The following is a 14,819-nucleotide window of genomic DNA, read 5'->3' as shown; positions in this document are numbered from 1 at the left end:
GTGGCAAACCATTTCTGATCATCTCTTCTCGGCCAAATGGCTCAAGATCAAGCGTAGTGCCTGTTCTTATTAGTTTAATATCTGATACGTCCCCTATTTGGGGACCATATATTAAATGGATTTTTGGAACAGGGAGCTGGAAATGGAGCTTGCTTTGTCACACGGAACCTTCATGGGGATGGAGGGTGTGGTTATGCAGATTCAAAACGCGTTGCGCACAGCTTGAACACATGCACACCGCAGAACTGTCATCGACAGAGCATCCAGAGTTTCTGGAAATGTCTTCCCTGCGGCAATCTTTTGCTACATCCCCACAGTGGGTGTCGGTTGTAGGCCTTGGTGCGGCCCGTGGCAAACCATTTCTGATCATCTCTTCTCGGCCAAATGGCTCAAGATCAAGCGTAGTGTCTGTTCTTATTAGTTTAATATCTGATACGTCCCCTATTTGGGGACCATATATTAAATGGATTTTTGGAACAGGGAGCTGGAAATGGAGCTTGCTTTGTCACACGGAACCTTCACGGGGATGGAGGGTGTGGTTATGCAGATTCAAAATGCGTTGAGCACAGCTTGAACACATGCACACCGCAGAGCTGTCATCGACAGAGCATCCAGAGTTTCTGGAAATGTCTTCCCTGCGGCAATCTTTTGCTACGTCTCCACAGTGGGTGTCGGTTGTAGGCCTTGGTGCGGCCCAAGTGGCAAACCATTTCTGATCATCTCTTCTCAGCCTTTTGGCTAAGATCTATCAGGTTTACCTGTGCGATCTGGTCGAGTTAGGTGCCCTCGGTACCCTCTCTCTTGGCCTGGGGGGATCGTTCCTCTTCGGAGGGACTTCACCCCCCTGCTGCTATTGGGAGAGAGGATTAGTCCGTGGGCAACGAGAAGGGATCCCCTAAAGGCTTGTGCCTTTTCTTTTTCTTAGAGTTGGTGTGGATTTCCTTGTGGAGGATGCCGGCTTTGCTATCTTATGCATCGGGGGAATCCCGGATGAAGAATACCGTGAGGATTGAAGTTCATGAAAGTGCTCGGAAGGAGAAGAACCTGTCTTTCGTTTGCCATAAGGTCTTGCTTGGAGTCTTGGAGTTCGAGAGGAGTGACATCTTCTGTTTCCAGGACAATGAATTTAAAGGAACCTACACCATCACCTTTAAGACCCAGGGATGCTGTCAACAACTGGTGCAAAAGGTAAATGAAAAGTCTGACATGGATGAACTTGATGACTTAACCTTTTGTCTCCTATTTGCCTATGATGAAATCCCTGTGGTGGTTCACTTCCCCAATCCCTATGTGGACGTAGATGACATCGCCACCTACTTAAAGCGGTACTGTTATGAGCTACGATACCAAGGAGAGGTGATGAACAGAGTTGGTTTCTGGTGTGGGAAAAGGAGGTTCTTAGTTCGTCTGAAGAGAGACCCTAATGGTTTAGGAGGAATGTTACACCCCCATCAACTTTTGTTATCGGTAAGAGCAGGGGGTATCTGTTCTATCCTGGAATGCCAATGTCATGCAGGAACTGTGGAAAGATGGGACATACACAGGCATCCTGCAAAGACAGAAAGGTAGACCGCTGCAATAACTGTAGTGGTTATGGGCACCAAATGAAGGACTGTCCTTTGGACAGAAGGTGCAATCTCTGCGGTGATAATGGACATATGTTCCGGAACTGCCCCAATAGAGCAAAGACTTATGCCGAGGCTGCTGGGTCCTCTGTAGGGGCTGGGAGAGCCCAAGACCCCAGTACCTCCTCTCATGTGTTTCCTATTCGTCCTTTAGCCCCTTCTGATGGGCGGGCTGTGGAGTCGGAGGTTTGGGAGTCGAGGCTGCGAGGTCCTGCCGCTCTTGCAGCGGAGGCCAAAACACCTGGCCATGTCCATGAGTCTGTTGGGTTGGAGCAGGGTGCCCCCAGTATGTTGGCGCTGGGGGGCCCTGCTGTGAAGGCCCCAGACATCCATCGGGAGTCGAGCCAGCAGAACGCTGTGTGTTTTTTTTCAGGTGACGTCGTGGAGGAGAGAGGTCACGTCACAGTGGCTGAAGAGGATTGCACCAGTGACCTGCCTGAGCCTAGTGGGAAGAAGATTCGGACAGAGGTTATCCCAGAGGTCGCTCCAGAGTCGCCTGATGTCACCCTGGAAGAAGGAGAGTTCTGGTTGGGAAAGACAACGTACCCAGTCTCGTCCTCGGACCCTTGCAACATCATTTCTTTTGACTCCCCGTCACCCGGAATCCTGGAGGAAGTTATGGGTCAAAATCTGGAAGAGGACAATATGATTACGGATACTTTCCCACAGTGACTTAAATGCCATTTATAAAATGTGTCTCACTAAACGTGAGGTCTTTAAAGAGTCTTGTCCGCAGGGCTGCTCTTTTTCATTATCTAGAGACAGTAGATTTCGATATATGTCTATTACAGGAATGTGGCCTACAGCATGCGATACGGTACGAAGAATTAAAAAAGGACTGGAAGTTGGGCCCGTCAGTATGGTCTGGCTCAAATATTAACAAATCTGCTGGAGTAGGTTTGCTCTGCTGTGGCAATAATATTGTCATTTCTTCTGTTACGGAGATTGAGCCAGGCAGGGCAATATTAGTACATGCACACATAAATGGCTTCAACTTCCGTGTAATTAATGTGTATGCATCTCCTGATAAGCAGGAGCGTGTCCAGTTATTTGAGTTATTGCCTGTGTTCTGTGTTGGGTCTTCTCCTCTCCTGGTAGGTGGGGACTTTAATTGCCTCTGTGTGAACGAGCGCCGAGATGGAGGAGACCCGCTCCGTAAACTGGATAAGTCTTGTTATATGCTCAAAAACATCCAGGCTTTTTAAATTGTGCGATGCCTGGAGGTCGCTTTCGCTGACGGACCCAGGTTTTACATGGTCCGGTCGGGGAGTGGCCTCCAGGATCGATTTTATGTTTTTATCTGTAGATTTTAAGCCGGTAACGTTTGATCTTATGTCTAATTTATTTTCCGATCATAAAATTTTAAAATTACAGCTTGAGTACCAAGGAGAGCAGAGAATAAATAAAGGACTGTGGCGTTTGGGGACGCATCTGCTGCAGGATCCTCAGATAAGGTCGGATTTTTGTGTAGCCTACCAAAAGTGGAGACAGCATAGGCCTCCTTATATAAAGATGTTGTCTTGGTGGGAAGATATTAAAAATAAAATTGGGCTTTTTTTCATTGTGGCAGGTAGGAAGAAGGCAAGGCAGAAAAAATGTTTTTATTCTAATTTAAATACTGAGCAGCAAACACTTTATAAATTTAAAGAAATAGGTCTTGAAGTAGATACTGATATTGCTAGCCTAAAGACGCAGATACACACAGTCTTAGAGCAAAAGGGGAGAGAAATAATTTTTAATTCAAGAGTGCAGCAATTAGAAGAAGATGAAAAATGTACCCGCTTCTTTTTTAAAAAAGCAATGGAGAGAAAGGAGATCATTACCTGCCTTGATGGAGAGTCCACTATAGAAGGGATGAAAAAAGTAGCAACTGATTTTTACCAACTTCTTTTTAGTGAGAAAAATATAGATCTTTCTTTTTTACGTGATGCTCTTAATATTTTAGATGTCAAGCTTTGTCAGTCAGATCAGGATTTTTTAGCTCGGGATTTTAGCCTAGAAGAACTTTTTAGCGTTTTTAAGAGTTTTTCAAGAGGCAAAGCCCCAGGTGCTGATGGTCTTCCTGTAGAATTTTATCTGACTTTCTGGGATATTTTAAAAGATGATCTTTTAGAAATTTTTAAAGAAGTGTTTGTGTGTGAACAGTTGCCGAAGGGATGGAGGAGGGGAATAGTGTCTTTGATTTTTAAGAAAAAAGGGTCCCGTGAGGACCTCGCAAATTGGAGGCCTATAACCTTACTTAATGTGGACTACAAAGTGTTTGCTAAAATTATTGCATGCCGGCTTAAAACAATAATTGATAAGTTGATACAACCTGAGCAAGTGTGTAGTGTGCCAGGAAGGAGTATCACTGAAGTTTTAAATGTTATTAGAGACACAATATGGTATTGTAAGGACCGTGGTCAAAATGTAGCCCTGTTGGCGCTGGACTTTGAGAAGGCGTTCGACAGGGTATCGCATAAATATCTTTTTAGTGTTTTAAAGAAGATGGCGATCCCAGATTTTATTGTGTCTCGTATTATGGTTTTATACAAAATGTCATTTTGTCAAATCTCGGTGAATGGTTTTTTAACAGGTGAGATACCGCTGGAATCCGGAGTGAAGCAAGGGTGCCCGCTCTCCCCAATCCTGTTCATTTGTGCAATGGAGCCTTTATTATGCCAGATCAGGAGAGATAAAGTAATTCGAGGGGTCCCTGTTCCTGGTGGAGGAGGGGCTCAAATTAAAGTTTTCGGGTACATGGATGATGTCACCGCCATCTGCACGGACCCTGCTTCTCTCCGGAAGGTGGTGAGGTGTACCAGTTTTTTTAGTCAGGCCTCGGGTTTTAAGTTAAATTTTAATAAAACTGAGTGTTTGATAATTGGTACTTGGGATGATGTTGACCTACCAGCGGTCAAAATGAAGCAAGATAATGTAAAAATTTTAGGTATTACTTTTAATAAAGACAATGATGGGAGGGAAAGTTGGGAGGAGGTACAAGGGAAAATGGTGAAGAAATTATCTTTCTGGAACTTGCGGAGTTTGTCAATTGAAGGGAAAGTTTTAATTATCAAGTCCATTTTATTGCCAATGATTTTATATGTTGCAATGGTGTACCCTCCCTCTGATTTAATGCTTAAAAAACTGACCCATTGTATTTTTATATGTATTTGGGGCTCAAAGATGGAGAAATTAAAACATATAGAAATGTATAAGAAACATCAAAATGGTGGTAAAGATGTCCCAGATTTGACCATGTTTCTATACATAAATTTTTTCTGTTTCTGTTTTAAACATTTTAATTCAAATAGTGTTTTTAGTCAGTTTTTAAAGTATACTTGTGGTTATGTTTTTAAGAGATGGTTTCGGCCGTCTCTAACCTCGCCTGTTTTATTACGCCCACCTAAGCACCTTAGTATTTTAGAAAAAGTATGCAGGAAATATGTTTTAACGGACTTGGACTCAGACCTTTTAAAAGATCGCAGGAAATTAATGGCCCATCTAAGGAGAGAAGAAGGAGTGTCGGAGGTGATCAACTTTTCATGGAACAGATCCAGGCACGTCTGGAGGAATGTGTATGGGAAATTTCTTGCAAATGTGCATAAAGATCTTGCCTGGATGTCTGTCCACCAGTGCCTCCCTACTAGAGACTTCCAGCACCGAAGGGGCCTGGTGGCACGAGCAAAATGTCCAAGGGACTCATGTGCGAGCAGTGAGACTGTGTTACACCTGTTCTGGGACTGCTGCTACGCTCAAGAACTGTGGAAAAAGTTAGGGGTGCTTTTAAAATGGGTTTGTGGGTTGAGAGATTTTAATCATGAGTATGTTTTATATGGACTTTTTAATTGCCCCACCTTGCATCAAAACAAAATATGTTGGTGCATAATAAATTGTGCAAAGAGTGCCTTATGGAAGGTCAGAAACATTTTATTGTTTAAACATAATTTTATCTCCATAAATGATTGCATCAAAATAATTTTTAGCGAAATGTATATTTATTATCTAAAAGATGTCAAAGATGCGGGTAGACAGGAGGCAAATCAGAGATGAAACTTTTATATGTGGAACACTATTTTGTACTGAGTGTTTTGTTTTTATTTCTGGAATGGTTTTAACGCTCATTGTAAATAATGTTATGTCATGTTCTTAGTTTATGACTTAATAAATATGTTGAAACCTGTCTGTTCTTATCAGTTTAATATCTGATACGTCCCCTATTTGGGGACCATATATTAAATGGATTTTTGGAACAGGGAGCTGGAAATGGAGCTTGCTTTGTCACATGGAACCTTCACGTGCTGTCACAATGGGGATGGAGGGTGTGGTTATGCAGATTCAAAACGCGTTGTGCACAGCTTGAACACACGCACACCGCAGAACTGTCATCCACAGTGCATCCAGAGTTTCTGGAAATGTCTTCCCTGCGGCAATCTTTTGCTATGTCTCCACAGTGGGTGTCGGTTGTAGGCCTTGGTGCGGCCCAAGTGGCAAACCATTTCTGATCATCGCTTCTCTGCCAAATGGCTCAAGATCAAGCGTAGTGTCTGTTCTTATCAGTTTAATATCTGATACGTCCCCTATTTGGTGACCATGTATTAAATGGATTTTTGGAACAGGGAGCTGGAAATGGAGCTTGCTTTGTCGCACGGAACCTTCATGGGGTGTCTCAATGGGGATGGAGGGTGTGGTTATGCAGATTCAAAACGCGTTGTGCACAGCTTGAACACACGCACACCGCAGAACTGTCATCGACAGTGCATCCAGAGTTTCTGGAAATGTCTTCCCTGCGGCAATCTTTTTCTATGTCTCCACAGTGGGTGTCGGTTGTAGGCCTTGGTGCGGCCCAAGTGGCAAACCATTTCTGATCATCGCTTCTCGGCCAAATGGCTCAAGATCAAGCGTAGTGTCTGTTCTTATCAGTTTAATATCTGATACGTCCCCTATTTGGTGACCATATATTAAATGGATTTTTGGAACAGGGAGCTGGAAATGGAGCTTGCTTTGTCGCACGGAACCTTCACGTGCTGTCACAATGGGGATGGAGGGTGTGGTTATGCAGATTCAAAACGCGTTGTGCACAGCTTGAACACACGCACACCGCAGAACTGTCATCGACAGTGCATCCAGAGTTTCTGGAAATGTCTTCCCTGCGGCAATCTTTTGCTATGTCTCCACAGTGGGTGTCGGTTGTAGGCCTTGGTGTGGCCCAAGTGGCAAACCATTTCTGATCATCGCTTCTCGGCCAAATTTCTCAAGATCAAGCATAGTGTCTGTTCTTATCAGTTTAATATGTGATACGTCCCCTATTTTGGGACCATATATTAAATGGATTTTTGGAACAGGGAGCTGGAAATGGAGCTTGCTTTGTCGCACGGAACCTTCATGTGGTGTCTCAATGGGGATGGAGGGTGTGGTTATGCAGATTCAAAACGCGTTGTGCACAGCTTGAACACACGCACACCGCAGAACTGTCATCGACAGTGCATCCAGAGTTTCTGGAAATGTCTTCCCTGCGGCAATCTTTTTCTATGTCTCCACAGTGGGTGTCGGTTGTAGGCCTTGGTGTGGCCCAAGTGGCAAACCATTTCTGATCATCGCTTCTCGGCCAAATGGCTCAAGATCAAGCGTAGTGTCTGTTCTTATCAGTTTAATATCTGATACGTCCCCTATTTGGGGACCATATATTAAATGGACTTTTGGAGCAGGGAGCTGGAAATGGAGCTTGCTTTGTCGCATGGAACCTTCACGTGCTGTAACAATGGGTATGGAGGGTGTGGTTATGCAGATTCAAAACGCGTTGTGCACAGCTTGAACACACGCACACCGCAGAACTGTTATCGACAGTGCATTCAGAGTTTCTGGAAATGTCTTCCCTGTGGTAATCTTTTGCTATGTCTCCACAGTGGGTGTCGGTTGTAGTCCTTGGTGCGGCCCAAGTGGCAAACCATTTCTGATCATCGCTTCTCAGCCAAATGGCTCAAGATCAAGAGTAGTGTCTGTTCTTATCAGTTTAATATCTGATACATCCCCTATTTGGGGACCATATATTAAATGGATTTTTGGAACAGGGAGCTGGAAATGGAGCTTGCTTTGTCGCACGGAACCTTCACGTGCTGTCACAATGGGGATGGAGGGTGTGGTTATGGAGATTCAAAACGCGTTGTGCACAGCTTGAACACACGCACACCGCAGAACTGTCATCGACAGTGCATCCAGAGTTTCTGGAAATGTCTTCCCTGCGGCAATCTTTTGCTATGTCTCCACAGTGGGTGTCGGTTGTAGGCCTTGGTGCGGCCAAAGTGGCAAACCATTTCTGATCATCGCTTCTCGGCCAAATGGCTCAAGATCAAGCGTAGTGTCTGTTCTTATCAGTTTAATATCTGATACGTCCCCTATTTGGGGACCATATATTAAATGGATTTTTGGAACAGGGAGCTGGAAATGGAGCTTGCTTTGTCACATGGAACTTTCGCGTGCTGTCACAATGGGGATGGAGGGTGTGGTTATGCAGATTCAAAACGCGTTGTGCACATCTTGAACACACGCACACCGCAGAACTGTCATCGACAGTGCATCCAGAGTTTCTGGAAAATGTCTTCCCTGCGGCAATCTTTTGCTATGTCTCCACAGTGGGTGTCGGTTGTAGGCCTTGGTGCGGCCCAAGTGGCAAACCATTTCTGATCATCGCTTCTCTGCCAAATGGCTCAAGATCAAGCGTAGTGTCTGTTCTTATCAGTTTAATATCTGATACGTCCCCTATTTGGTGACCATATATTAAATGGATTTTTAGAACAGGGAGCTGGAAATGGAGCTTGCTTTGTCGCACGGAACCTTCACGTGCTGTCTCAATGGGGATGGAGGGTGTGGTTATGCAGATTCAAAACACGTTGTGCACAGCTTGAACACACGCACACCGCAGAACTGTCATCGACAGTGCATCCAGAGTTTCTGGAAATGTCTTCCCTGCGGCAATCTTTTGCTATGTCTCCACAGTGGGTGTCGGTTGTAGGCCTTGGTGCGGCCAAAGTGGCAAACCATTTCTGATCATCGCTTCTCGGCCAAATGGCTCAAGATCAAGCGTAGTGTCTGTTCTTATTAGTTTAATATCTGATACGTCCCCTATTTGGGGACCATATATTAAATGGACTTTTGGAACATGGAGCTGGAAATGGAGCTTGCTTTGTCGCATGGAACCTTCACGTGCTGTAACAATGGGTATGGAGGGTGTGGTTATGCAGATTCAAAACGCGTTGTGCACAGCTTGAACACACGCACACCGCAGAACTGTTATCGACAGTGCATTCAGAGTTTCTGGAAATGTCTTCCCTGTTGTAATCTTTTGCTATGTCTCCACAGTGGGTGTCGGTTGTAGTCCTTGGTGCGGCCCAAGTGGCAAACCATTTCTGATCATCGCTTCTCGGCCAAATGGCTCAAGATCAAGAGTAGTGTCTGTTCTTATCAGTTTAATATCTGATACATCCCCTATTTGGGGACCATATATTAAATGGATTTTTGGAACAGGGAGCTGGAAATGGAGTTTGCTTTGTCACACGGAACCTTCACGTGCTGTCACAATGGGGATGGAGGGTGTGGTTATGCAGATTTAAAACGCGTTGTGCACAGCTTGAACACACGCACACCGCAGAACTGTCATCGACAGTGCATCCAGAGTTTCTGGAAATGTCTTCCCTGCGGCAATCTTTTGCTATGTCTCCACAGTGGGTGTCGGTTGTAGGCCTTGGTGCGGCCCAAGTGGCAAACCATTTCTGATCATCGCTTCTTGGCCAATTGGCTCAAGATCAAGCGTAGTGTCTGTTCTTATCAGTTTAATATCTGATACGTCCCCTATTTGGGGACCATATATTAAATGGATTTTTGGAACAGGGAGCTGGAAATGGAGCTTGCTTTGTCGCACGGAACCTTCACGTGCTGTTACAATGGGGATGGAGGGTGTGGTTATGCAGATTCAAAACGCGTTGTGCACAGCTTGAACACACGCACACCGCAGAACTGTAATCGACAGTGCATCCAGAGTTTCTGGAAATGTCTTCCCTGCGGCAATCTTTTGCTATGTCTCCACAGTGGGTGTCGGTTGTAGGCCTTGGTGTGGCCCAAGTGGCAAACCTGTCATGGTTCTCAATGGCAAGAGAACATAGTAAAGCATACAAAAAGGACTAGCTCTTGGAAGATGGGAACTCGAGCTGACTGTGAGCTAAACCTACCGCACAACTAACAGTGGCCGGGTAGCGTGCCTACGTTTTATCCCTAGACGCCCAGCGCCAGCCGGAGAACTGACTGACCCTAGCAGAGGAAAATACAGACCTGGCTTACCTCTAGAGAAATTTTCCCCAAAAGGCAGACAGTAGCCCCCACATATATTGTCGGTGATTTCAGAGGAAATTGACATACGAAGTATGAAGATAGGTTTAGCAAATTGAGGTCCGCTTACTAGATAGTAGGAAGACAGAAAAGGGAACTTCACAGTCAGCTGAAAACCCTTTCAAAACACCATCCTGAAATTACTTTAAGACTCTAATATCAACTCATGACACCAGAGTGGCAATTTCAGCTCACAAGGGCTTCCAGCCTCAGAAATAATCAATCGCAGAGAACTGGAACAAAAATGCAAAACAAACTTAGGACTACAAGTCCAACTTAGCTGATAGTAGTCTAGGAGCAGGAACATGCAACAGAAAGGCTTCTGGTAACATTGTTGGCCAGCATAGAAATGACTGAGGAGCAGGGTTAAATAGAAAACTCCCACATCCTGATGGAAACAGGTGAACAGAGGAGATGAAGCACACAAGTGCAGTACCACCAGAAACCACCGGGGGAGCCCAGAAACCAAATTCACAACAGTACCCCCCCCTCAAGGAGGGGGCACCGAACCCTCACCAGAACCACCAGGGCGATCAGGATGAGCCCTATGAAAGGCACGGACCAAATCGGAGGCATGAACATCAGAGGCTGTCACCCAAGAGTTATCCTCCTGACCGTAGCCCTTCCACTTGACCAGATACTGAAGTCTCTGTCTGGAAACACGGGAGTCCAAGATCTTCTCGACAACGTACTCCAACTCACCCTCAACCAACACCGGAGCAGGAGGCTCAACGGAAGGCACAACCGGTACCTCATACCTGCGCAACAATGACCGATGGAAGACATTATGAATAGAAAAAGATGTAGGGAGGTCCAAACGAAAGGACACAGGGTTAAGAATCTCCAATATCTTGTACGGGCCGATGAACCGAGACTTAAACTTAGGAGAAGAAACCTTCATAGGGACAAAACGAGAAGATAACCACACCAAGTCCCCAACACAAAGACGAGGACCAACACGACGACGGCGGTTGGCAAAATGCTGAGTCTTCTCCTGGGACAACTTCAAATTGTCCACCACATGCCCCCAAATCTGATGCAACCCCTCCACCACAGCATCCACTCCAGGACAATCCGAAGACTCCACCTGACCGGAAGAGAAACGAGGATGAACCCCGAATTACAGAAGAAAGGAGAAACCAAGGTGGCAGAACTAGCCCGATTATTGAGGGCAAACTCCGCCAAGGGCAAAAAGGCAACCCAATCATCCTGATCCGCAGACACAAAACACCTCAAATAAGTCTCCAAGGTCTGATTAGTTCTCTCGGTCTGGCCATTAGTCTGAGGGTGGAAAGCAGACGAAAAAGACAAATCAATGCCCATCCTAGCACAGAACGCTCGCCAAAATCTAGACACGAATTGGGTTCCCCTGTCAGAAACGATATTCTCCGGAATACCATGCAAGCGTACCACATTTTGAAAAAACAGAGGAACCAGCTCGGATGAAGAAGGCAATTTAGGCAAGGGAACCAAATGGACCATCTTAGAGAAACGGTCACACACCACCCAGATGACAGACATCTTCTGAGAAACAGGGAGATCAGAAATAAAATCCATGGAGATGTGAGTCCAAGGCCTCTTCGGAATAGGCAAGGATAACAACAATCCACTAGCCCGAGAACAACAAGGCTTGGCCCGAGCACAAACATCACAAGACTGCACAAAATCTCGCACATCTCGTGACAGGGAAGGCCACCAGAAGGACCTAGCCACCAAATCCCTGGTACCAAAGATTCCAGGATGACCTGCTAACGCAGAAGAATGGACCTCCGAGATGACTCTACTGGTCCAATCATCAGGAACAAACAATCTACCAGGCGGGCAACGATCAGGTCTATCCGCCTGAAACTCCTGCAAGACCCGTCGCAAATCTGGGGAAACAGCAGATAATATCACTCCATCCTTAAGGATACCTGTAGGTTCAGAATTACCAGGGGAATCAGGCTCAAAACTCCTAGAAAGGGCATCCGCCTTCACATTTTTAGAACCCGGTAGATAAGAAACCACAAAATTAAACCGAGAGAAAAATAACGACCAGCGCGCCTGTCTAGGATTCAGGCGCCTGGCGGACTCAAGATAAATTAAATTTTTGTGGTCGGTCAATACCACCACCTGATGTCTAGCCCCCTCAAGCCAATGACGCCACTCCTCAAAAGCCCACTTCATAGCCAAGAGCTCCCGATTACCAATATCATAATTTCGCTCAGTGGGCGAAAACTTACGAGAAAAGAACGCACAAGGTCTCATCACGGAGCAGTCGGAACTTTTCTGTGACAAAACCGCCCCAGCTCCGATTTCTGAAGCGTCGACCTCAACCTGAAAAGGAAGAGTAACATCAGGCTGACGCAATACAGGGGCGGAAGAAAAGCGACGCTTAAGCTCCCGAAAGGCCTCCACAGCAGCAGGGGACCACTCAGCAACATCAGCACCCTTCTTAGTCAAATCAGTCAACGGTTTAGCGACATCAGAAAAACCAGTTATAAATCGACGATAAAAATTAGCAAAGCCCAAAAACTTCTGAAGGCTCTTAAGAGAAGAGGGTTGCGTCCAATCACAAATAGCCTGAACCTTGACAGGGTCCATCTCAATGGAAGAGGGGGAAAAAATGTACCCCAAAAATGAAATCTTTTGAACCCCAAAAACGCACTTAGAACCCTTTACACACAAGGAATTAGAGCGCAAAACCTGAAAAACCCTCCTGACCTGTTGGACATGAGAGTCCCAGTCCTCCGAAAAAATCAAAATATCATCCAGATACACAATCAAAAATGTATCCAAATATTCACGGAAAATGTCATGCATAAAGGACTGAAAGACTGAAGGGGCATTTGAAAGACCAAAAGGCATTACTAAATACTCAAAATGGCCCTCAGGCGTATTAAATGCGGTTTTCCACTCATCCCCCTGCTTAATTCGCACTAAATTATACGCCCCACGAAGATCAATCTTAGAGAACCACTTGGCCCCCTTTATTCGAGCAAACAAATCAGTAAGCAGTGGCAAAGGATACTGATATTTAACCGTGATTTTATTCAAAAGCCGATAATCAATACACGGCCTCAAAGAGCCATCTTTTTTAGATACAAAGAAAAAACCAGCTCCTAAGGGAGATGACGAAGGACGAATATGTCCCTTTTCCAAGGACTCCTTAATATATTCCCGCATAGCAGCATGTTCAGGCACAGATAGATTAAATAAACGACCCTTTGGAAACTTACTGCCCGGAATCAGATCTATAGTACAATCGCACTCTCTGTGCGGAGGTAGTGAACCAATTTTAGGCTCCTCAAAAACGTCACGATAATCAGATAAAAATTCCGGAATCTCAGAGGGAATAGATAACGAAATGGAAACGAAAGGTACGTCCCCATGAGTCCCCTGACATCCCCAGCTTAACACAGACACTGCCTTCCAGTCGAGGACTGGGTTATGAGATTGCAGCCATGGCAATCCAAGCACCAACACATCATGTAGATTATACAACACAAGGAAGCGAATAATCTCCTGGTGATCCGGATTAATATGCATATTTACTTGTGTCCAGTATTGTGGTTTATTACTAGCCAATGGCGTGGAGTCAATACCCTTCAGAGGTATAGGAACTTCCAGAGGCTCTAAATCAAACCCACAGCGTTTGGCAAAGGACCAATCCATAAGACTCAAAGCGGCGCCAGAGTCGACATAGGCGTCCGCGGTAATAGACGATAAAGAGCAAATCAGGGTCACAGATAGAATAAACTTAGACTGTAAAGTGCCAATTGAAACAGACTTATCAACCTTCTTAGTACGTTTAGAGCATGCTGATATAACATGAGTTGAATCACCACAATAGAAGCATAACCCATTTTTTCGCCTAAAATTCTGTCGTTCGCTTCTGGACAGAATTCTATCACATTGCATAATCTCTGGCGCCTTCTCAGTAGACACCGCCAAATGGTGCACAGGTTTGCGCTCCCGCAAACGCCGATCAATCTGAATAGCCATTGTCATGGACTCATTCAGACCTGTAGGCACAGGGAACCCCACCATAACATCCTTAATGGCATCAGAGAGACCCTCTCTGAAATTCGCCGCCAGGGCGCACTCATTCCACTGAGTAAGCACAGACCACTTACGAAATTTTTGGCAGTATATTTCAGCCTCATCTTGCCCTTGAGACAGGGCCATTAAGGCTTTTTCAGCCTGAATCTCTAAATGAGGTTCCTCATAAAGCAACCCCAAAGCCAGGAAAAACGCATCCACATTCAGCAACGCAGGATCCCCTGGTGCCAAAGCAAGTGCCCAGTCCTGAGGGTCGCCCCGGAGCAAGGAAATTACAATCCTGACCTGCTGTGCAGGATCTCCAGCGGAGCGAGATCTCAGAGACAAAAATAATTTACAATTATGTTTGAAATTCTGGAAGCGAGATCTATCCCCGGAGAAAAATTCAGGTAAAGGAATTCTAGGTTCAGATATAGGAGCATGAATAACAAAATCCTGTAAACTTTGAACCTTCACAGCGAGATTATCCAAACCTGTAGCTAAACTCTGAGGATCCATATTAATCAGGTGAAATCAGAACCATTCAAGGATTAGAAGGAGAGAGAGACGAAGGCTGCAGTAAGCAGAGATGCAAGTGAATCAACTAATGAGCAAACTCAGGAAAAAAAAAAAAAAAAATTCTCTGCAGAGTTCTTTTCTCTCCTTTCTTCTGCCAATTATTTTAACCCTTGGCCGGCCAAACTGTCATGGTTCTCAATGGCAAGAGAACATAGTAAAGCATACAAAAAGGACTAGCTCTTGGAAGATGGGAACTCGAGCTGACTGTGAGCTAAACCTACCGCACAACTAACA

At 45.2% G+C, this 14,819-nt stretch overlaps 11 non-coding genes and 2 pseudogenes across 11 annotated transcripts; all 13 read left to right on the top strand.

Annotated features, from left to right (window-relative positions):
- The first annotated feature begins 20 nt into the window (after window positions 1-20).
- On the top strand, window positions 21-194 carry LOC143796160 (U2 spliceosomal RNA; annotated as a pseudogene).
- Window positions 195-368: 174 nt separating this feature from the next.
- Window positions 369-542, top strand: LOC143794914 (U2 spliceosomal RNA; annotated as a pseudogene).
- A 5,205-nt stretch (window positions 543-5,747) lies between these two features.
- Window positions 5,748-5,947, top strand: LOC143797413 (U2 spliceosomal RNA). The gene has a single exon (XR_013220461.1). It is a non-coding gene; the product is annotated as a U2 spliceosomal RNA (small nuclear RNA).
- Window positions 5,948-6,111: 164 nt separating this feature from the next.
- LOC143796201 (U2 spliceosomal RNA) lies at window positions 6,112-6,298 on the top strand. The gene has a single exon (XR_013220444.1). It is a non-coding gene; the product is annotated as a U2 spliceosomal RNA (small nuclear RNA).
- A 176-nt stretch (window positions 6,299-6,474) lies between these two features.
- On the top strand, window positions 6,475-6,661 carry LOC143794445 (U2 spliceosomal RNA). The gene has a single exon (XR_013220419.1). It is a non-coding gene; the product is annotated as a U2 spliceosomal RNA (small nuclear RNA).
- A 176-nt stretch (window positions 6,662-6,837) lies between these two features.
- LOC143797401 (U2 spliceosomal RNA) lies at window positions 6,838-7,024 on the top strand. The gene has a single exon (XR_013220459.1). It is a non-coding gene; the product is annotated as a U2 spliceosomal RNA (small nuclear RNA).
- Window positions 7,025-7,200: 176 nt separating this feature from the next.
- LOC143794206 (U2 spliceosomal RNA) lies at window positions 7,201-7,389 on the top strand. Its single transcript, XR_013220403.1, has one exon. It is a non-coding gene; the product is annotated as a U2 spliceosomal RNA (small nuclear RNA).
- A 174-nt stretch (window positions 7,390-7,563) lies between these two features.
- LOC143794329 (U2 spliceosomal RNA) lies at window positions 7,564-7,750 on the top strand. Its single transcript, XR_013220417.1, has one exon. It is a non-coding gene; the product is annotated as a U2 spliceosomal RNA (small nuclear RNA).
- A 176-nt stretch (window positions 7,751-7,926) lies between these two features.
- LOC143794188 (U2 spliceosomal RNA) lies at window positions 7,927-8,115 on the top strand. Its single transcript, XR_013220402.1, has one exon. It is a non-coding gene; the product is annotated as a U2 spliceosomal RNA (small nuclear RNA).
- Window positions 8,116-8,290: 175 nt separating this feature from the next.
- On the top strand, window positions 8,291-8,477 carry LOC143795885 (U2 spliceosomal RNA). The gene has a single exon (XR_013220439.1). It is a non-coding gene; the product is annotated as a U2 spliceosomal RNA (small nuclear RNA).
- A 176-nt stretch (window positions 8,478-8,653) lies between these two features.
- LOC143794713 (U2 spliceosomal RNA) lies at window positions 8,654-8,842 on the top strand. The gene has a single exon (XR_013220428.1). It is a non-coding gene; the product is annotated as a U2 spliceosomal RNA (small nuclear RNA).
- Window positions 8,843-9,016: 174 nt separating this feature from the next.
- Window positions 9,017-9,203, top strand: LOC143796115 (U2 spliceosomal RNA). Its single transcript, XR_013220442.1, has one exon. It is a non-coding gene; the product is annotated as a U2 spliceosomal RNA (small nuclear RNA).
- Window positions 9,204-9,379: 176 nt separating this feature from the next.
- Window positions 9,380-9,568, top strand: LOC143801342 (U2 spliceosomal RNA). The gene has a single exon (XR_013220920.1). It is a non-coding gene; the product is annotated as a U2 spliceosomal RNA (small nuclear RNA).
- Window positions 9,569-14,819: the final 5,251 nt, after the last annotated feature.

The sequence above is a fragment of the Ranitomeya variabilis genome, chromosome 1 (assembly GCF_051348905.1).
Source record: "Ranitomeya variabilis isolate aRanVar5 chromosome 1, aRanVar5.hap1, whole genome shotgun sequence".
Taxonomy (NCBI): domain Eukaryota; kingdom Metazoa; phylum Chordata; class Amphibia; order Anura; family Dendrobatidae; genus Ranitomeya; species Ranitomeya variabilis.
The sequence above is the reverse complement of the archived record's forward strand: the minus strand, read 5'-3'. Positions and strand labels throughout refer to the sequence as shown.